General features: G+C 35.1%; 1 protein-coding gene across 7 annotated transcripts in view; it reads right to left on the bottom strand.

The window, feature by feature from the left end:
• The window catches only part of DGKB (diacylglycerol kinase beta), a 698162-nt gene that overhangs the window by 91215 nt on the left and 584700 nt on the right, over positions 1-22247 (bottom strand). The window lies entirely within an intron of this gene.

The raw sequence follows: 22247 nt of genomic DNA, 5'->3' as shown, positions 1-22247 counted from the left end.
GCTTCCTTTCTGCTCTGACACTTTGTTCTTCACTGTTGTCTTTCAGTCACTGAATAAATAACTCTTAATAAGTCAAGTGACATCTTCAGTAAATGTTTAGGGTTTAGCAGGATTAACAGAAGGTGCTGTTAAAAAAACACACTTAATAAGCCACTGAGGTCACTGAAAATTTTTGTATGTGCACCTTATTGAGTTTGCAGAATCTGTGAGTAAATCATTTCATAACGTTTTTGGGGAGGTCTCTCTGTTTCTTCCAAGTAGTTGTGGTCATAGATGTGGCCTTTAATGTTTATGCGACCTTTGTCCTCCTTTTAGACTCTCAATCATAAATGCCTACTAGTGGTTAGAAATTCAAACACCATCAGGAAATGGTCCCGAGTGACTTAACTGTTCTGATTTAGATTTAGTCTTTCAGAGCATTAATTAAATGTATGGAGCTTTCTTCTTCTAATCTAGCTTTACAGGCATCTAAGTAAATGCTCATTATTATTATCATTATTGTTGAAAAATTATAATATTAATAACCACTATGCATAATGTATATCAGTATAAAACATAATATATAATTATAAATACATAATTATATAAATATGTATATATACATATGCATATATGTACATATACGTATATGTATATACATATACGTATACTTATACATAAATATGTATATAAACAATATAAATATTACATATAATATAAATATTAAAACAGTCAGTAGCCTGATTTTCATTTAGTAGTTCAAACATACAATTTCTCCTACCTAATAATACCTTAGCATTTTCTTCCATGGTGATGCATAATTCCATAACTGTTATCAATATTCTGAGTATCATGACCATGTGAAGAAGGGTTTTAAATAAATCCTAACATATTGGATATGTGAATGTTATGTTCAAACCCAACTCATACAGCTTCTGAAAAATGACATAAGTAATATCCTATAGCACTTATGCATGCCCTAAAATCGTCCTCATAAGCTGATTTTTTTAGGCAACTTATACACATTTAACAAGAAATATTGCAAATTAAATCTTTTAAAAATTTAATTGAATTTGAAAATGTTTTATTTTAACTAGTTGGCTTTTCCCTGAAAGGAGGAAAGCAAAGGAAAATGAATGAGTAAAATTGATTTACCTGAACTCCAGGGGACGTATAAATACATCATGAGAACATTTATGTAGACATAGGAACAGAAAGGAGGAGAACATTAGAGATACCATACACAAAGTTCAGGGGAACAAATAAGCAATTTTACAAACATTATAAAAGTACTGCAAATTAATGATTAAATAATAAAGTATAAAGAAAATTACTTGCAACAAATTATTTTTAGAAGCAATGGATAGAAAATAACTAATTGGGACAATAGGGCCAATTGCATTAGGGTACTGACCTGCAGTAATTTATATACTTCAACACATCTATATAACAAGGTAAAAGTGAAGCAAATAAACATTTTCTGGTCCATATTTATTAGGCACATGATGACGAATGAATGCGAAAACCTAAGCCGATTTCACTTGACGATGCCTGTCCCTGACCTGCCTGCAGGCTGACATAATTTTCCTTCCCAGAAACCAGTCTCTGGTGGCTACCAGTCTTGATCTCATCCAGTGTAGGATGAGTTCTCTTTGAATTACTGGAGCAGGGCGTGTGCTAGGATGGATAAATCAGCCAAACAGAAAGGCCTAATAGGGCAAAGAAGCAGTCGGGCACATGTCCTCACATTGTCCTGAAAGTGACCTCAAGAGTGACTTTCCACGAGGTTAAGAGGTAATTCCGTCCCTACTTTGGCTTAGTTTATATCACTCACAGTAAAGGTCACAAATTGTGACAGTTTTCTGTGCTGGAGAATCCGATTACTGTTTGTCTGAGAGGGAGCAGAGAGCCGGAGGCCCGCTTCTCTTAGGAATCTAGGTCAGGATTCATCCAAGTAATGCCACCCATGCCTTTCAAAGCAATATCTTACATTGTGGAAATGCTTTGAGCAAAACCTGACCGTTGTTCATAAATTATATTACAACCTGAAGGGAGAAAAAGTGATTCTGTCCTTTTTTTTGACTCCAGCTTTTCATAAGGTAAGTCATAAAATTTAATTGGTGACCTCAGAGAAAGGTCAGAGTTCTTAAATTCAACTATATCCTTCATAACTTCCAAGTCAATAATGATAACTGAAGATGATGTTAGTGCTTCTAAATTCAATAGAACTGTCAGCAGCAGTAAATATACAAGAACTACATCCAAATATATGGGAGCTTAAAAAAAAAAAAAAAACTCTATCAGGCTTTCTGAGTGTCCTGGAGATACTGCAAATAATTTGGACTTCATGCAAATAGGAAGCACATGCACATATCTTAGTAGAGGTGACAGTATGAAGATTGGAGATTGGAAGAGGGTATGGTAGTGGAAAAGAATTACAGAAACAGAATAATCTTTTTTTTTAAAGCAGTTTTACGAGTAGACATTTGATGTAAATAAATGAGAAAGTCCATAAGCAAATGCAATAAGCCTATTATTTTTTATGATTTACCTTTTCTTATACAAAAAGAAAAAATAGGAAAAGAAAAAAAAATAAAATGGAAAAGGAAAGACTTAAGGGGAGATTTGCTTATTGCTCAGAGCTTGTATAAATAACGTTGCCTAAACTATGCCCAGTGCCTACTAAATGTGGGAAACAGAACTGACATTTAAAGTTTTGTGCAAATATGACTCCCAAGTCTGGAAGCCTGTTGCTGGTGTGAATGGAAGTGAACTTCTAGTTCCTTCAAGGGCCAGGCAAATCAAAAAAGATGAATAAGTGATGAAAACTGGTGGTGAGAATTAGCAATACAGAGATATTTTAAAATTTCTAGAACCAGATGGATACTAATATATTAGCTTTTAATATCAAGTAACTAACTCAAATATCCTGGTTTTTTTTTATCTTTAAAAGTCAAGGTCATATGCTGAAATCACCAACATTTCATCCACCTAAGACACTATTTGGAACAGGAGCAGCACTATTAGACCCCGATCTGGCACTTCAGTTTCCAAAATAAATATCTCAAGGAATGTCTTTTGAAGCGTTAGTATATCAAAGCACACTGATTTTCAAATATTTTATTCAGAGAAAAAATATTCAATTTGAATTATTTCCTTAGCATCTCTCATCTGATAAATAAAAACCTCCCCTCTTAATGTTACCATTCTTCTCCCGATGAAGCTGAGACTACAATCACTTTTGAATGTAGCCTTTTCCTCAAATTAGTCTACAATATTGTCAATTCTTCCTTCAAAATGCCTCTTACCTTGTCCTTTTTTTTTATTTTTATAGACATATCCATAATTTGAAACTAACCTGGGATTCAGGATAACTGATTTCTGTCCCATCTTTGCTATTTGATATTGTTCAAATTTCCTATCTTTATTTATGAAATGAAAAAGACTGCTTAATCTAAATTTCTGTTATTGATATTTCCCTCTAAGTGCATAAGGTATTATGAGAAACTGTGTGTGTGTGTGTGTGTGCGCGAGAGAGAGAGAGAGAGAGAGAGAGAGAGAGAGAGAGAGAGAGAGAGAGAGAGAGAGAGAGAGAGAAATTTAATTTCCAGGTGCTCATCACCATATAAAAAGAGAATAAAATGACTTCTGGGAAAATGAGAAAGATGGGGAACACATAAAAAGGAGGTAGAACGTGACCCAGGCCTTGAATAATGAGAAGAATATTAAATAGTTAGAAAGGGGAGCAAAAATGAATTTATCTACCACCATAATTCTTGGTAACAGTTTTCTCAAAATTAATTATTTTTATAATGTCTTCTAGAACAATTTCACTACATACCAGCCATTTTTATTACTTCACAACTCTTATTGCTTTTACCAATTGTGTCTAATTTGTGGAGAGAGAGACATGTATGGAGTAGTTTTTGAATGTAAGGAGGAATGAGATTCATGGAGACGTCATAGAGGAGTCTCCCCAGATTTGAATCTAAGTTAATCTTCAGATTTATTTATCCTGGGGAAACACACAGTGACTCACTTATTCACTCACTCACTCATTCACTTACTCACTCACCATGATAAACTTTTGGAATCATAAAAGAAATGGCTATCTGCTGCAGTTAATACCCTAATGAAAAGTTTGCTAAAGCCCCAAACTCTAATTATGATTACTTACAGATAAGGCTGGGTAACAAAGATAGGAAATGGACTGACAGAAACATAGAAAACGTGACATGTTCAATTACATTATACTCTGTTGGAAAAAAGACCCCACAAACTAAAAAAAAGGGAGTTGGGTAGCCAGGAATGCACAGAAAAAGGGAAATCCTAGAAGTAGGTGCTGGTCAAAAGGTAAGGAGCTGTCCAAGTGGCCTCTAAGTTCCAACACCGTGGTTTCCATGGTAATACACATTGTTTAACAGTAAAGAGTGCCTCAAGTTATTTTAACTAGGGGACAACTTTACCAACAAAAATTATAATAATTTTACCCTCCATTTAACACGTCTTCATTGAGACTATGTACTAGCCAGAGCAAAGTGAAAACTGATTTATTTGACAGTTGTATTTAGTAAATAAGAAGTGACATTCTAGTTATAAATTGGCTTTCTATAGAGAAAGTCTTCTTAAGTGACAATTCTTAGCTAGTTTGTCTGCAATGCTCATGAAGGCTTCAGTTTGTTCAGGCATCTGTATGTCATGCTACCTGAATGTTTTTTTTTTGATTTTTTTTTTTTTTACTAAATCAGTATATTATAAAATATTAAATCTAAATCTAATGCTAACATTTATTGGGTGCTACTTATTTGTTAGATACTGCTCTAAATGTTTCACAGCTAATCTTGACAATAATTTTATGCTATGCATTTAAAAAATCAATCCCATTTTATAGATGAGGGAACTGAGGAACAGAAATATTAAGTACCATACTTAATATCACACATTTGGTAAGTGGAGGGGCCAGAATTCAGAAGCAGATAATCTAGCTTCTGCTGCCACATTCTTAACCAATGTGCCAAACTGCCTGTTGGATTGTGTGAAAAATGCTACATCAATTTCCATGCTAAGAATGGCATATAATTCATTTAAACACTGTACAGCAAATTAAAATTGAAAAGAATATATCCAGTAGCTTTTGAAAAGCCAAGTTCTATGTTTTACTATTATTGGTATTATTATTATTATTATTATTATTATTATTATTATTATTATTATTTTGGCTAAGTAATTGGTAGTAACTTTAAGAAATGTGGCTCAGAGATCGGTCCCCTGAGTTTCTGTCGTTTCCTCCTCTGAGTCTCCAGCAATCTGGCCCCAGGCTATCAGCACTGGATCCTCTAACACTTCCCTGAGGACTCTTCTTACCACCTCCTCTCAATAACTAATTATTAACCACTGAAATAGCTACTGTTCCCTATTTCTCCGTCCTTAATATTCTTATGTCTGAAGTCTCTGGCAACCAATTTTTCCCCCTCTTCTGAAAATAGAGTTTTGAATACTGTGGCAAGGGTAAAATTTTTAAACACCGTCAATAAAATATCTTTCAGCTTAGAGATGGAAATGTAAACGACTCTTCCCTCCGTTCTCTCACAAGTATGTATCCACTCTATGAATGCACTGACTCTACCATACTCATGACTCAACTTCTCTCACTCTCTACTGTTTGCCTTTCCTCCTTTCCCTTCCTCCCTCTCTTTCAAACTCCCTAAAAGAAAAGATCCACTTGGGTAAAGTAGTCACCTTCTGAAGTGGACACCTGTGTTAGGCAGTATCCTTGTGTTAGGCTGCTTCTGTGGCCCATTGGTCTCTCAAATACACAGTGTACAGAAATTTGCCTTTGACTTAAGGACTAATGCTTGTCCCATATCAACTATGACCAATTTAAGGGGATCACATGAAAAAAACAAGGTATTTTATACTCAGAAAACAAAATATGACTGCTAAACTCCTGAGGATTATGGATAAAAAGTTCTTGAGTCATTTATGGACTATTCTGTATAACAAGTAAACACTTCCCTAACATTAAGCTATTTAAACTCAATAACATGTGGGTTTCACGTTCATGTATGTAAACTCTTAAAGAAGGAGGAGGAGGAGGAGAAGAAGTGAGTGGGGGAAGGAGAAGGAGAAGAAAAAGAATATCAACAACTACATTTTACAGATGCAAAATCTGAAATACAGAGGGGATGAGTAACTTTTCTGAGGAAACGAAAATAAGGGGCAGAACCAAAATTTAAATTGAAATCATGATGCCTGTCTTATTGTATTATGCTGAATCCCAAAGAGATCCCAGGTTCTTTATACAGAGGTCTTTTCTACACTCTTGTGCTTCTCTATATGCTTGTGTGCTCTCTCTCTTTGTACTTTCTACACGTATATTTCAATTATTATCACTTTAAGCTACTTCTCGATATTTTAAAACTTTTTTCTAAATGTCCCAAATTGTATCTTTTTTCCCTGCTTTTCCTCCAAAACAAACACAATACTATGTTATCAAATTTATCCTAAAAGTAAATAAGAAATCAAAAATAGAATCCAGCTGAGTTTTTTTTTTTTTTTTGGACCCCATCTCAAACCCTTCCCTAAAACATGAAGAATTCTTACCAAGGGTATTCAGAAATACTGATGATTTCCGTAGAATGAACAATGATACTTAGCACTGAGAAGTGTAAACAATGGGGCTTTTCTCTTCTACTTGGCAGGGCAGCCAATAGAAGCTGGAGGAAGTTTCACATTCAATTCATTATATTAACTTAACATGAAAAATTCACAGTTTTTTTTTTTTTAATGTAAAGAATGAGTTATAGCAGGAAAGAGAGTTACAAAAGAAAAGACAGATGTAGAGGTCAATGTGATGAAGTCTAAGTGTAGTACAACCCTGTTAAATTAGCCTTTTCTTAAAAACTGTTCCCCATTGCCTACCCAACAATTATTTGCAATCCACAAACTTGAAAATTCTTATTCAGGAATGTTTTCATTTTTGTTGCAACATTTGCATTAGACAGATGCAAATGTTGCAACAAAAATGAAAACATTCCCATATTAAGCCTTGGAAAAAATAAAATAACTTGGTTAGAGGCATTTTAATGATTAAAATATTTTAATATTAATCACCCTCCTATTGCTATCATACATAATGCAATCAGCAGAGTCAATATGTGTATACTTCCATGATGATAAAGGCCAGGACGCAGAACTCAATTAAAGACATTTCACTCTACTCGAAGCATCTCTTTTGGCCCCTAATTAAGTAGGAAGAAAGAAAAAAAGTATAAAAACTTCTTGAAAGATTATCAGAGAACTCTAAACCAGGAAGCATATCTAGAGGTTACTTGGAGACCTGTATGCCACGGCAAAGGTAAGAGTGAAAACCAAGGCTAACATAAATGTCCTTGCCAAAGACTTTACACACACAAAAGAATACTATGGGTACCTACTCCTAGATCCAGAACTTATCTCTCTACCGATTCCTTCACTGTAGTTTGTGAAAAAACCTTTCATCATTATTATACTCTCCTGCCAGCTTTCTCCCACTCCTCTTCCTTCCATAGCTAAGCTTTTAGTACAGTTATTTGCACTTTCTTTTCCACACTTCCTCACCTGTCATTCACTCATTTGTAAAGTGCATTTAAGTTTCGCCCATGTGGTCTGACCCCACTGAACCCATGCCAACAAAGATCACTGAGTTCTTACCAAGTGTGAGACATAATGCACATATATATTTCAGCCCTTCTTCTCTTGACCTTTTGGGTGTTTGTGGAACAACTCTATATTCCAGAAATTCTCTTATTCCCATATCTTTATCATAATGTTCTCTCTGATTATCCTTATTCCTTACTGATAATTCTTTTTAAATTTTAGCAGAGTTTTGTCCATTTTATTAGATTTTTAAAGAACCAATTTGTTTGATTTGATTAGCTATTGAATATTATCTACTAAATATTTTTTTTTTACTCTTACCTTTTATATTACTTCCTCCTTTTATATTTTTTGCATTCACTCCATGATTTTTCTATTTTCTAAGTTGATTGCTTAGCTCATTAATTTTCAATCTTTCTTATTTCCTAGTACTTACATTATAGCTATATAATTTTACTATTAAATACAATTTGAGCTGACATTCCTGAAGTTAATCTATAGTATTTTATATTTAATTCCATTGTAATATTTTTTACTTACATTTTGCTCTTTTAAACTTCCAAATGTATAGATATTTAAAGTACAATTTTTTTTTTTGTATTTTATAACAGCAATTTTCAGTGCGAGAATAAAATAATTTGCTTTATATGTTTTAAAAGATTACTTAAGCTTTTGTGGTGATAGTGGATGGAATGTGGCCAGAGTGGATGTTAGAAAATAAGTTGGAGGTTATTGAAGTAGTTGTTTAGCAGAGAATAATAGTTTTATTAGGATATTCATAGCAAAGATAGAGACAGAATGGACAGATAACAAACTATTCATTGAAGGTACAATGGACAAGGTAAGTAGTAGAGTCATGAACAACATTATGAAAAAAATGAGTAAAGGATAAGCAAGGGCCAGGAACAAATAGTTTCTCCCTGATTTCTCAATATGTGTCCCTTCTAATTAAATAATGAGAATAACTAATGTTGGTGCTAGACTTTAAGTTATCTGACCCTGACTGCACTCATCATTTCCATTTTTAACAAAAACATAATTTTTTTTTAAATTAACTTAGTAAACAGACTTTAAATGATGCAAATACAAAATAATAGCGTTCTTCATTTGGAAGCGTATCTGAGTAGGATAACAAAATGAACCAAAGGACTGTGATGAGTAAAAGTTGACATACATAACAGCAAAAAATGTTATTTTAACTGTGAGAAGGCTTAATAATAAATCATTTTCAATACTTATGTATTTATTTTTGTAATCCGATACGATTCTGTGATACTATTTACTCAATATATTGGATTGAACTTAATTTTTACTGGGCACACACAATAAGAAGACTTTGTGTGTATTAGGGGTAGGAAGAATTGTGCTTGGGGAAGGTACTTTGAATAAGAACTAGGATACAGATTTTTTTTGGTGGTGCATTTAGATTTTTTTTTTTTACACAGTCAAGAATCAATCAATAGTCTGAATTAAATACATTTTGGATTTGTTGCCTAGAGGAATAATGAAAGATACATTTTTCAAAGACTACGGACAAAATTTATAGACAGCTGAAATTAGAGTGAAATACAGGATGTTCTCTCCTACTTTGTCCTATAGCTTCCTTGCATAATCCAAGAACATTTAATCAGTTCAAATTTGCCTGAATGGAAGAGAACAAAAATTGCTGGAGGGTGAAAGGGATGGGAGGGAATAACCCAGACATGGCAATTGCAGCTGTAGCTCTCCAATGGCAACAAGTGTTATGGAAATACCCATAAGCACAATCAAGTCTCTGCACAGCGAGAACGTGGTGTTTGGTGCAAAGAGGAACAGACTTTTCACAGTTGATTTAATTTGCCCATGTTGCAAAGTGGAGTAATGGACATATAAAGGAATTTAAAAAAGAACCCTTAGTTCTAGGATAAGTGTGTTGCTTCAATAGGGCCCACTCCACTAGGAAAAAAAAAAAATACAATTAGCCCCAGGAAAATCTACAGCTTTTGAATTACTATCGAAGGCATTTATTTTAAACCAAGAAAATTTTGATTCTTCAAGCTTGGTTTAAGTCATAGTTTAATTTGTAATGCACATGTCTGATGTATTAGTCTAGGAAATTTGTTCAACAAGTTTGAAGGAATTATCCTATAGCACAACTTGGTTTCTTTTTTTTTGTTTTGTTTTGTTTTGTTTTTTAACTCTACACAATTCCCTGCTGAACAGGGTTTTAAAAAAATCCCTTGGACACCTATCTCTTTTCTACTAATACGAATTGACTGTCTCTGTTCTACCTAATGAAGTTTTTTGCAGAAACACAAAGTTAAATACAAACTCAAAAGAAAAAGAAAGTACAGCTATGTGCAGTAATCTTTGACATATAAAGGTTATTTTATATATTTATCAACAAGATTTTTTTTTTAAATGCAATACTGGTAATGTAACAAGGTATGTTAAGTTAACTTCAATGAGATTTTCTGCATTTGTTCAAAATGCAGTAAATGTTTATCTAGTGAAGTGAATATATTTTGATTGTTCATTTTAATTGCACTTGTCTTACAATTATGGAACGTGTGAGATTGCCGGTTGATAGCTATGGATTTCTCTTTTTGTTAAATAATAGGAATTTCTCACAGAGTCATTGAAACATTAAAATTACAGAAATTTTTCACCACGTTTCCTATTTTTCTTTTCACCTTTTATCTAATGTTGAATGGTGTTTCTTAATTTTACAATCAACTTACTATATAAAACAAACACATTTTAAATTGTGGAGCACTTTTATCTTCTCGATTTGCAATTATGTGTGTCCTGACTTTGAAACTTTATTGCAGATTAAAAATAGATTAAAACACACGCACCCCCACCCGCAAACACACACACACCTTGAATTTGCTTAGGAAAGAAATCCATCAAAATAAATAATTCATGTAGGGATGGACTGAAATCTAGTCTTTTAGGAGGTGGCAACAGATGGTTTACATTTATAGAATGCACACTTGCTGACTTCCAAACAGAAATTAAAATTCATAAAGTATATCATTAGTACTCCTTATAACCAGCATTATGTTTATAATATGAATCTGGATTTTCCCATGTGAACAGTTTTCCATCATAATTTTACCAAAAAAGAAAAGTGAAACAAATTGCTTTCCAGTTACAATTTTGTGTTAGCAAGCTTAAAATTAAACCCTGTTGGTGATCATCCAGCAACATAAATCAATGGCCTCAGAGCTAGATGAGGTTTTGTTTTCACGATATTCAAGATTTTATAAGAACCTTTAGACACTTTTCATCATTAAAACAATGGGTATTATTGCAACTAATAAAATAAGATAGTCTCTCTAGCATTCATTTCTTATTACATCAGTTAGGTTAGGAACGTTCAACCAATATAATTAAGAGTAAGACTTCAGCTTAGTAAAGGTCAGGCAACTAGGGCGTTTTAGTTAATTTTAGCAACTCTTTGGCCTAAGTGTGGCCACTTAATACCATGGAATTACAGTAACATTTCATTTTCAGTGAACCTTGCTACTAACTAAAATGTTAACATTTAACTCAGGTAAGGTTATGATTAAAACTTGCTTTAAACCCACAAAAAGAGATAATTTATTGCTCATTAAGATTTAATCTACATAGTATAAAGGGTAATATTGTCAAGTATGTATTCAATGCAATCAAAAATCAAGAAAATCATTAAAAAAAAAAAGTCTGGGACCTTATTACTAAGTATAAATAGTGGCTTACTTGATCAAATTAACTAAAGAAATGGCAAAGCCTCTACAGAATGGCTGTATTTACATGCAGGCTATAAGAAAATTAACTAAATGAACTGACCAATTGCTAGATCATCTTAACTATGTTTTAACTGCTTTAAATTATGCAAGCAATTCTTTTCATTTTCTTCTTCAACATGTTGGGTTGCCCAATGCCAAAGTAATTTAGACAAATATTACAGCAGCAGCAAAAATTTGTCATTTCAGAAAAACAAACAAACAAAAACTCAAATATAAATGTTTTGGTATCATAGAAATAAAACAACTGGCACTGAAGCTGGATTTGTTGCTTTTCAAGCAATACTTTTAATAATGTGTAGCTAGTTCTTCCACATTTTTATGCAGAAATACCTCAGTGCTGGCATAAATCATTCCAGGGCAAACATAATATTCTCCCTTTGTAAACTTTAGATATCATATACCCTATGGTGAAGGATGAGGGACAAATGTTTTGGAAACATCTATTCACAAACACCTAGAGTTGAGTTGAGTTGATATGTTTGCCTTTTCAGTGATTAACTTGATATGCTAAATTAAGGATAAAAATAAACATTATATGCAGATTCAATTAATACATAATCAGTTTAATATGTGGTTAAACATGACCAAATATAAAATAAGATTGAGCAAGTTCCTCTTCCTTAACATGGGTTTAGGTAAAAACAAAATATATTTAATGCAACTATATTTTATTCTTAGAAATAAAATATAGAATATAATTTTTGATGTTTTAAAAGGGATACAATGATCTGGTGGTATTTTTGAAATTTATGCCCCAGCATTCAATATTATTATATGCCAGTCTGGTTATTTTTCAACTAGACACATAGTATTCCAAAAGCTTACATTCTATATTCTTTTCTGAAAAGCAATTGTCATTAAATTTCCTTAGGAACACAAAGTAGAAATAAATTCTTCCATATAAATCTTCCTAATTAAACAACTAAAGAACAAACTGTGAGCATAAGATTATGCTTAGTGAAATATACTTTGTACGTCATTGAAGACCTTGAATAAATCCTGGGTTGTGTGGTGAATAATTAATAATATGGATTTATCCTCTCTAGCCTTACATTAGGTAAAGGTATATTGAGAGCAGAAGGAGCCCTCTGGAGATTAAGAACTCCCCAGATAATAATACAGTAGTTGAATTTTCAGCCTAGCAAAGGAAACCCAATAGTACAATGGGGTTGGGAAAAAAGAATTTACATTTTTGAGCCATCTCTTTTACCTTGTAGCATGGAAATACACATATACTCAACTGTCCCTGGTGGAATGGCTTGGAATACTTCTGGGCTCACAGTCAGGGACCTGCCTCCATTGTGGACATTGCAAAGCATAGTTTGAGTGGATAAAGGTGAACACCCAGATGGGGAGTGTATGTGGGATGACAGACCCAGAGTTTTGGTCAAAGGAGCTCCTGTCAGTCAGACCATATTAAACAACATCAGACTACAGCTTACAATAACACCTGGGCTAGCTGCAATTATCTTGACAAAGGTTACTGCTCTGGGAACCAAAGGAGCCAGAGGACACTTTATCCAACAAGTTGAATTTTCCCTTCCCATCATGAGATGACATAGGCCATAACCTTCCCTTCATACATCAAGATGACATTTTGGAAGAACTCTGAGGAGGGGGACGTTTTACCTTAGATTGACTGAGATTATGTAAAGAGATTCATTAACTGTCAGAACAAGCACATTTTAAAATAGATAAGACTATACTTTGTTTTGCTTTCCTGCTATTCAGCAGATGGTGGTAAATTAGACTCAATTAATTATTGATAAATAAACTAAATGTTTTCTACATATCTGAGTAAACTGTGAGTTTGCAACCCTACAAAAGCAGGTAGTATTACTATGATTATTTTTGTTCTTTATTTTGTGATATCATATCCTACATCCAAGTGAAGGAGGGAACCATAAAATGTCCGACTTTTTAGTTTTCACACATTTTATCAGAAATCTCTCTGAAATAGCCATACCACGTTCTCGCAAGTTGACCTTGGTTTCTACATTAAATAAACCCAAAGATAAAAGGAAAAAACCTGCCTCTAGGGACCTCAGTGTCCTGATTGTGAGACACCTAGAAATGCTCTGGTTGTTTTCAAGGCAGGGATACTAAAGGATTATTCCTAAATCTTAATCATAATTAAGACTCTCACTCAGAGTATAGGCTCAACTTTTATGAGCAGTAGAGACTGTCAATGAACTGAAGCTAAATCTTAAGAAAGCCAAGGAACTACTGTTTTTGTACTTTTTGGAACTCTGAGTCACGATATAAAAAATATGGTTATTCTTTTGAAGTGACCTTCAGAGAGGTCGAGTGGCGTATCTGAGTCTCTGAGACTACGTGGGAAGAGAGGCCAAGCTGCCCAAGTGTCCCAGCACAGACGCTGCCATGTGAGTGAGCCATCTGGGACATGTCAGCCCATTTGTGCCCTCTGATGGTCATAGCCCTGACATCACTAGGCGCAGAACAACTGCTGGGCTGAGCTCAGTGAATGCACACGATCATGAGGCAAACATGGTCGTCGCTGTTTTAAGCCACTACCACTTGGAATGGGTTTTTACTCAGCAATAAGTAACTAAAACTGCAATTTTACCAGAAATAGGGTTTTCCTGTAACACAAACCGGAAATATGTGGCATTGACATTGTGATACAGACTAGGGAGAATCTGGAAGGACTCTGAGGAGACTGTTAGTGAAAACCAGAAAGGCTCCTTTTTCCAGTTTTCCATCCCACACTCAGATTTCTGCAACAATCTCTCGATATTCCCATTTCCAATCCATTTATTCCAAATCAGAGATGATTCTAAAACCAAATCTGATTTTGTGAGATTAAAACAAACAAAAAAACCCTTCAAAGACACTCCACTAATACTTTGTTTTCATTTTCATATTGGGGGCTTCATTGATCTAGTTCATGCTGACCTCTCTGGTCCTAATAATAGTTAGCATATATGTTTCGGCTTTAGGAATGCTTCTCTCTATTTGGAATGCTTTCTTTTCTCTTGTATTCTTTTTTTTTTTTTCTTTAGCAGTGTCAGTTCAGATGTTATTCACCTTACCTATTAAATCTCTACACTCCTCTGTTACCCTTCCCATACTGTACTAATTGCTTCAACTAACACATTTTTTTCTATTCTTCTGTCATTTTCATATTCCTTTCTCTCTTTTGTGCTTTCCACATCCTTTCTTAGCTAAGCTAATTCCCAAATGTCTTTCTCACACTTATTTTGGGAAATCTCTATCCCACTTTTCAAAGATTGAGTTAGATGCTGTGCCTCTGGATCCCATAGTATCTGATCCTTATCCTAGAAATTGTGTTTTTCAAACTGCAAGTTACCTGTATGTTTATGTTTATCTTTCCCCTTAGATTCTCAGTGTACTTATATTGAAAGCAAGAGCTATGTCTATGTTTCTCTATCCCCAGGGTTGAGAATAGTACCTGGCACACAGTAGGCTCTTTATAAATATATTCTGAATAAATGAATGAAAAATGAATACATGATTGGGCCAGGTACTTTCCCCCAAAATATAATTTTCATTCTGGCAAAGTAAACATGCAAAAAACCATGTCCCAGTTGGTGGTATTTATGTGAGTTTTAATTTACTTCTTGCTTTTATTGTCAGGGGATTATATAGTGGAATGGTGGTAAAAAAGGGGAGTTTAGGTTATTTTGAAGTACTCTCTTACCCTTGTCTCAGACTAAATAAGTAAATGCTATTGAGTACATGTTAGTACTACATAAAAGGCAACCTTTTCTATGGTCGCTTGTTCTCTGTGCTCATTCAATTGTTATTTTTACAAGGCAAATAGCTATCAGTATATAGAGAAGCCATCAGGCTCTTATAAATGGTTTTAAAATACTGTTTTTAGTTTGTATGCCTTCAAATTGCATCTAAATAACACAGTTATTTTTGACTGATTGATTCTAAGAATTTTGCTTTTACAGCCAAACTATGACATTTTGCATCATATATTTTTAGCATTTTTAAAGAATGAAACGCTTTTCTATTTTTTAAAATGATTTTTCATTTTGAGTTTCAGCCAAATATCTCAAAAATCCATAGCTCCTAGAACTCAGAGAAAATTAGCAAGGCCAAATAAAATATATGTGGCTTGCTGCTGCAGCTGTATATTTTAAAGAAAGCTAATATATCGACTAATTCTTAGAAGAGCATCCATAAATTGCTGTCTTTGAAAAATGTTTGTAGCTATAAATGCTAGAGATGATGTCATTTTGCTTCTACAGGTAAAGAGGCTTCTGTGTGTTTGACCTTTTAAGTATTTCTATTGAGATTCTAAATACAAATGTACCAAAATATATCCACCATTATTTATCTAACAAGGCTCAAAATAAAATATTTCACTATACCAATTTATATCCTTATATATATTTTTTATCCTCTGATTATTTTAATGGTGCAGTAGCCTTTTGATACACAAAGCAATATGCATTGGTTTAACTAAATGGACAATACTGTTCATTTTAATACAACCTCATAATTTAAAATGATCATTGTCTACTCAATTTACTTGATATAAATGATCATCACCAGCATTAAAATACATGAATACTTAAGCAAGATGATATGCTTCAGTATAACTGAAGTTTTTTGTTTTGTTTTTTAAATTTCTTGGTCATATTTACATTGCCTTATTTATTTACTTATTCAGCCAGCCACTTTTGTGTTTTCTTTAATCATATTATTGTAACCCTTTTCAATTCAGATAAGTTCTCAGACATATGTAAAACTACGGTTTTTACCAACACATGATAGCATCTAACAAATTACTAATAACACATCATTGTTGTTACAAATGTAAACATCTGTTTCATATTACAAACTATTCAATATAGTAAAATACTATATAGTATACTATACTATATACAATATACATATACAATATACATATATATACTATATACAATACTATATATTGTATATACTATATATACAATATAGTAAAATCACAGTAACAAGAATCACCAAAGTAATATCTAACTGTGACCGAGTACCTAATATTTGCTAAGTACTTTTATAGCTTGTTTCATAGATTCCTTCCCACAACCTCATGAGATAGGTAAAAGGGTTTGCTAATTCCTCTTCTCCTGAATGGCTATGATTTGTATCGAGAACGCGCTGTGTACCAGGCACGGTGCTCAGTGCTGTACATGCACTATCTCATTCATTCTTCACAACTGCCCACATAGCAGCTGCTCTCATGATGCCCATTTTAGGGAGGAGCAAACAGGAACAGAGTGGAAGTGACCTGCCCAAGTCCTTGTAGCTATAACTGACATCGCCAACACTCACACTCTGGCAGGGCTGTCTCCAAGCTCAGTTTCTTCCTTACTAAGCAGCTGCTCAACACTAGCTATGTTTTCTTTGAGCCTTTTGTGTGCCAGGCACTGTGTCAAATGATCATCATATGTTCATGATCCCTCCTTGAGGAGCTCCTTGTTGTCCCATTTTTCAGATGAGGAAAGTAAGGCAGAGGCCACTTGGCTCAGGGTTCAAAACCTGGTCTTGTCCAATCCCCATGCTTCCCATATTCTTTCCATTTGATTACACAGGAAAAGTGGGTATAATTTTGAAAGGTGCAGAGTGACTCTGAGGGAAAAGTATAGGCAGTGTGAGAAGCCAATTAATCAGACCCGAAATTCCATCAATGCATGAGTCACATAGGAGTTAAGAATGAGATGGCATACTCTCCATTTATCTCCCTGTACCTTTCAGGTTGCTGGCCCCAGAAAAAGAGATAAAGAAGCTGCCATTCTCAGAAAGCAGTCGTAGAGGGTCAGTCAGTCTAGTGGCAAGCTTGACTTTTATGACCTTGCCTAGGCTCGAAGACACAGGATCAGAATCTACCTCATGGGTCCCGATTCCATCTGTTTCTCAGATTTTGGAGTCATTAATTTAATATTACCTTATATTTTAAAGCCGACTTTATTTGAAACATAGATGAGGAAGAAGTTAGTTTCCTTCTAGAGATATCTGTGTTATATGAAACATATTTGTATACACATAAGTGTGTGACTTTGTGTCTTCCAGAGTGTGGAAGATTAAAGATGCCACTTGTTCCTATCAAGTCTTAGAAGGTTCTACAATTGTTTTAATGAATACACAACGGCAGAAGTGATACTGTGACAATTTCTAGGCTAGCCCTTAAGAGAGATAGCAGCTTCCACCTCCTGTCTCTTCAGAGTATACGGAGAAAGAAGTAAGTGGATCCAGATTAACACAGCCTTTCAGCCTTCCATGCTAAGGTGCTGAGCTAAACACCACGAAGTGACCCAGTCAGACCACATGGAGCAGAAGTACTTACCAAATTACCGACCTATAGAACCAGGAGTTGTCGTAATTAGTTGCTGTTTTAAGCCACTGAGGTTTGCATGGTTCATTGTACATCAGATAACTGTATATAGGGGACACGGTGTGATGCTCCCGGCTGACACTATTTTGTGATTTTCTTTCATCAAACTATTTCAGAACCATTCTAATGAGGTTACAATAGGACACATATCTAAATATCAGAATATGACTAACAGGTATATAGAAATATTGAAATCATTTAGCCTGTAATTCCAGAGCTAAAGAAAAAACAAATAAATCAGGCTTGCCAGCCATGTATTACCTGATTTTTATAATTGTTTCGGAGGTAAGTCAGCTCTGTTAGCTTCTAGCCCACTGATCTAACCACTGAGTAGAACCATCTGACTTAGATTTTAAACATCTATCTTCCATATTAAAATAACACACACACACACACACACATACACACACACACACACACACACTCTTGAATCACCAGATTATAAAGCACTTTATAAGTTATCTTATTAAGATTCTGTGAGATAAGCAGTGCCTTCACCCACCACCCATAGGCAGCTGCTTTTGGGTAGGAATTAATCTACAACAGCAATAAATAAATAAATAAAAAATGGAATGAAAAACAATATATGCATTTTAGTATTCATATGTACATATATAAGTACACAGAGATACTTCAAGAATATGCAAATGTATTGATTTAGAATTCAGCATAAAGAGGTACCCAAAGGATTCTCAGAATAACAATGTAAAAACGTGTAAGAAATTCTTCTTCCATTTGGTTTCTCTTAAAATTTAAAAATAAAACTAGTGCAATTTTAAAAATGAATTAAAAAATATTTTAGAGGAGGTAGAATCTTTGGGGATTCCTAGCATTACTAATCAGTTTTGAAGAAAGCTAACTTTGCTTTTCCTTTAAGAACAGGATGTACATCTTCTGTGGGTTAAACAATTTAACCCATCTAACCCCTACAAAGCACAACATATTAAGAACACACACCGAACATTTTGAGAATAAGTTATTTTAGTTTTCAATTCTGATATGGAAAGCATTATTGAAAAATAATTTAAATATCAGAGCATTAAGAAATAACTTTCAACTCTGCTCCACAACCTCTCTTGGGTGGCTCTCGAGGACCTGTGAGCCTGAGGTAAGTGATGGCTGGCCTCGGTGTTCTCGGGGCATTTTTGTGATGAGGTCACAGGCGTGGCACCGGTGCAAGAACTGAAACTTTGTAAAAACCACCACCGATCCCCCATCACTCCCTGGGACCCGGCCCCATCCACCTAGGGCTGCATTGCCATGGGGCACTCTCAACACTAGGTCAACCAGCCTGGCCCATGCTCCTCAGAAGGCTCTTTCAATGGCTGAGGCTTACAACAGCTGGCAGGTGACAACAGGCATAGGGGGCCATGGGCCTTTTGCTAAGCTGCCCCAGAACCAATATTGGTGAGAGCTGGCCTTGGTTCACAACGAGGCCACACCCATATGCCTCTAGGTCCAACACAGGCAGTAACCAACCACATATAGCTGCATAGCTACTACCAGGTAGCCCCAAACTAGTCATAGGCAAGGCTGAAATAGGCTTACCCGGGAGACCCTCCCAAGAGACACCATAGACAACACACCCAGAGAATAGCTTCAGACTACATCAGAGTACTACCTGGTTAGCTCCTAAGTGGCTCACACAAAGGGTGGACTCAACAGGCATAAGAAGCCATGGGAGTGAATCCCACTCGGAGGGGTCAACCCCTTTACAGCAGCTCATACACTGTGTGTATAGCCAATTCTCACCGTCAGTCAGCCTGGGAATAAATCCCACCCACTGAAATGCTAAAAGCAATTGAGGCTTAACTACAGCAGGAGAATATACACAACACACACAAGAGACATTTCTGGAATACATGCACAGGAGATCACAGAGATTGAGTCACTGGACCACACAGGACACATATTATATAAGGCCACCCAGCAAAGATTGAGAGACACAGAAGATCTGCCTAATACATAGAAGCAAACACAGAGAGGCAGCCAGAATGAGGAAACAAAGAAACATGTCCCAAATAAGAGAACAGGAGAAAATTCCAGAAATAGAACTAATTGAAACGGAGGCAACCAACATAACAGAGACAGAGATTAAAATACTGGTTATCAGAATGCTTAAGGAACTTACTGAGAACTTCAACAAAGGCATAGTAAGCATGAAGAAGGACACAGAAACCATAAAAAAGAACCAGTCAGAAATAAAGAATATAACAACTGAAATGAAGAATACACTACAAGGATCAACAGCAGATTAAAGGAAGCTGAGGATTGAATCAATGATTTAGAAGACAATGTAGCAGAAAACACCCAATCAGAGCAGAAAAAAGTAAAAAGAAACAACAACAACAAAGACAGTTTAAGGGACTTTGGGACAACATCAAGTATCAGAATATTCTAATCATAGGAGTACCAGAAGGAGAAGAGAGAGCGTAAGGGATTGAGAACATATTTGAAGAAATAATAGTAAAAACTTCCCTAACCTGGCAAAGAAAATAGAAACACAAGCCCAGGAAGCACAGAGAGTCCCAAACAAAATGAACCCAAACAGGCCCACACCAAGACACATCATAACTAAAATAGCAAAGGTTAAAGACAACGAAAGAATCCTAAAAGCAGCAAAAGAAAGCCAACTAGTTACTTACAAGTGAGCTCCTATAAGGCTAACAGATGATTTCTCAACAGAAATTTTGCAGGCCAGAAGGAAGTGGCAAGAAATATTAAAAGTGATGAAAAACAAGGGCCTATAATCAAGAATATTCTCCCCAGCAAGGCTATCATTTAAAATTGAAGAAGAGATAAAGAAATTCACAGATAAGAAAAAGATAAAGGAATTCATTACTACCACGCCAGAATTACAAAAAATGTTAAAAGGACTCCTTTAAGCAGAAGCAAGAAGAAAACAAACAATCATCAAAATATGAATAATAAAATGGCAATGACTATGTACCTATCAATAATCACTTTAAATCGAAATGGATTAAATATTCCAATCAAAAGACATAATGCAGCTGAATGGATAAGAAAAAAAGACCCATGCATACACTGTGTACAAGAGACCCACCTCAAATTGAAAGACACACATAGACTGAAAGTAAAAGGATGGAAAAATATTTCATGCAAATGGAAATGAGGAAAAAGCTGCTATAATAATACTTATATCAGAAAATAATAGACTTTAAAATGAAGACTTTAATGAAGCAAAGAAAGACATAACATAATAATAAAAGGGATTGATCAAACAAGAGAACATAACCCTAATAAACATCTATGCACCCAACATAGAAGCACCTAAATATATAAAACAAATATTGACTGACATAAAGGCAGATATCAACACCAACACAATCATAGTAGGGGACTTAAACACCACACTGACACCAACGGACAGATCTTCCAGACAGAAAATCAACAGACTAAATGACACACTAGGTCAGGTGGCGTTAATTGATATTTTTAGAGCATTTCATCCCAAAGCAGCAGAATATACATTCTTTTCAAGTGCACATGGAACCTCTTCCAAGATAGACTACATGCTAGGCCACAAAACAAGTCTCAGTAAATTTAAGGAGATTGAAATCATATCAAGTGTCTTCTCTGACCACAATGGTATACAACTAGAAATCAATTACAAGAAAAAAAAATGAAAAACACACAAACACAGGGACACAAATAACGCACTACTAAATAATGAATGGATCAACAATGAGATCAAGAAATGAGTCAAAAGATATCTGAGAAAAACAAAAGTGAAAACACTATGACCAAAAATATATGGGACACAGCAAAAGTAGTCCTAAGAGGTATGCCTTCATAGCAATTTAGGCACACATCCAGAAACAACAATAACAACAACAAAAGTCTAACCATGCACCTAAGGGAACTGGAAAAAGAATAGCAAACAAACCCCAAAGTGAGTACAAGGAAGGAAATAATAAAATTCAGAGCAGAAACAAACAAAAACAGATGTTAAAAAAGCAATACAAGGCTGGCCCGGTGGTTGGAACTCCATGCTCCTAACTCCGAAGGCTGCCAGTTCGATTCCCACATGGGCCAGGGGGCTCTCAACCACAAGGTTGCCAGTTCAATTCCTCGAGTCCCGCAAGGGATGGTGGGCAGTGCCCCCTGCAACTAAAGATTGAACATGGCACCTTGAGCTGAGCTGCTTCCCGGAGGGCTCAGTTGGTTGGAGCGCGTCCTCTCAACCACAAAGTTGCCAGTTTGATTCACACAAGGGATGGTGGGCTGAGCCCCCTGCAACTAGCAACGGCAACTGGACTGGGAGCTGAGCTGCACCCTCCACAACTAAGACTGAAGGGACAACAACTTGAAGCTGGACAGCACCCTCCACAACTAAGATTGAAAGGACAACAATTTTTCTTGGAAAAAAGTCCTGGAAGTACACACTGTTCCCCAATAAAGTCCTGTTCCCCTTCCCCAATAAAATCTATATATATAAAAAAATCAATACAAATGATCAATGAAAGCAT

Source organism: Rhinolophus ferrumequinum, chromosome 20 (genome assembly GCF_004115265.2).
Source record: "Rhinolophus ferrumequinum isolate MPI-CBG mRhiFer1 chromosome 20, mRhiFer1_v1.p, whole genome shotgun sequence".
NCBI classification, from domain to species: domain Eukaryota; kingdom Metazoa; phylum Chordata; class Mammalia; order Chiroptera; family Rhinolophidae; genus Rhinolophus; species Rhinolophus ferrumequinum.
Note: the sequence above shows the minus strand (reverse complement) of the source record. Positions and strands in the feature narration are given on the sequence as shown.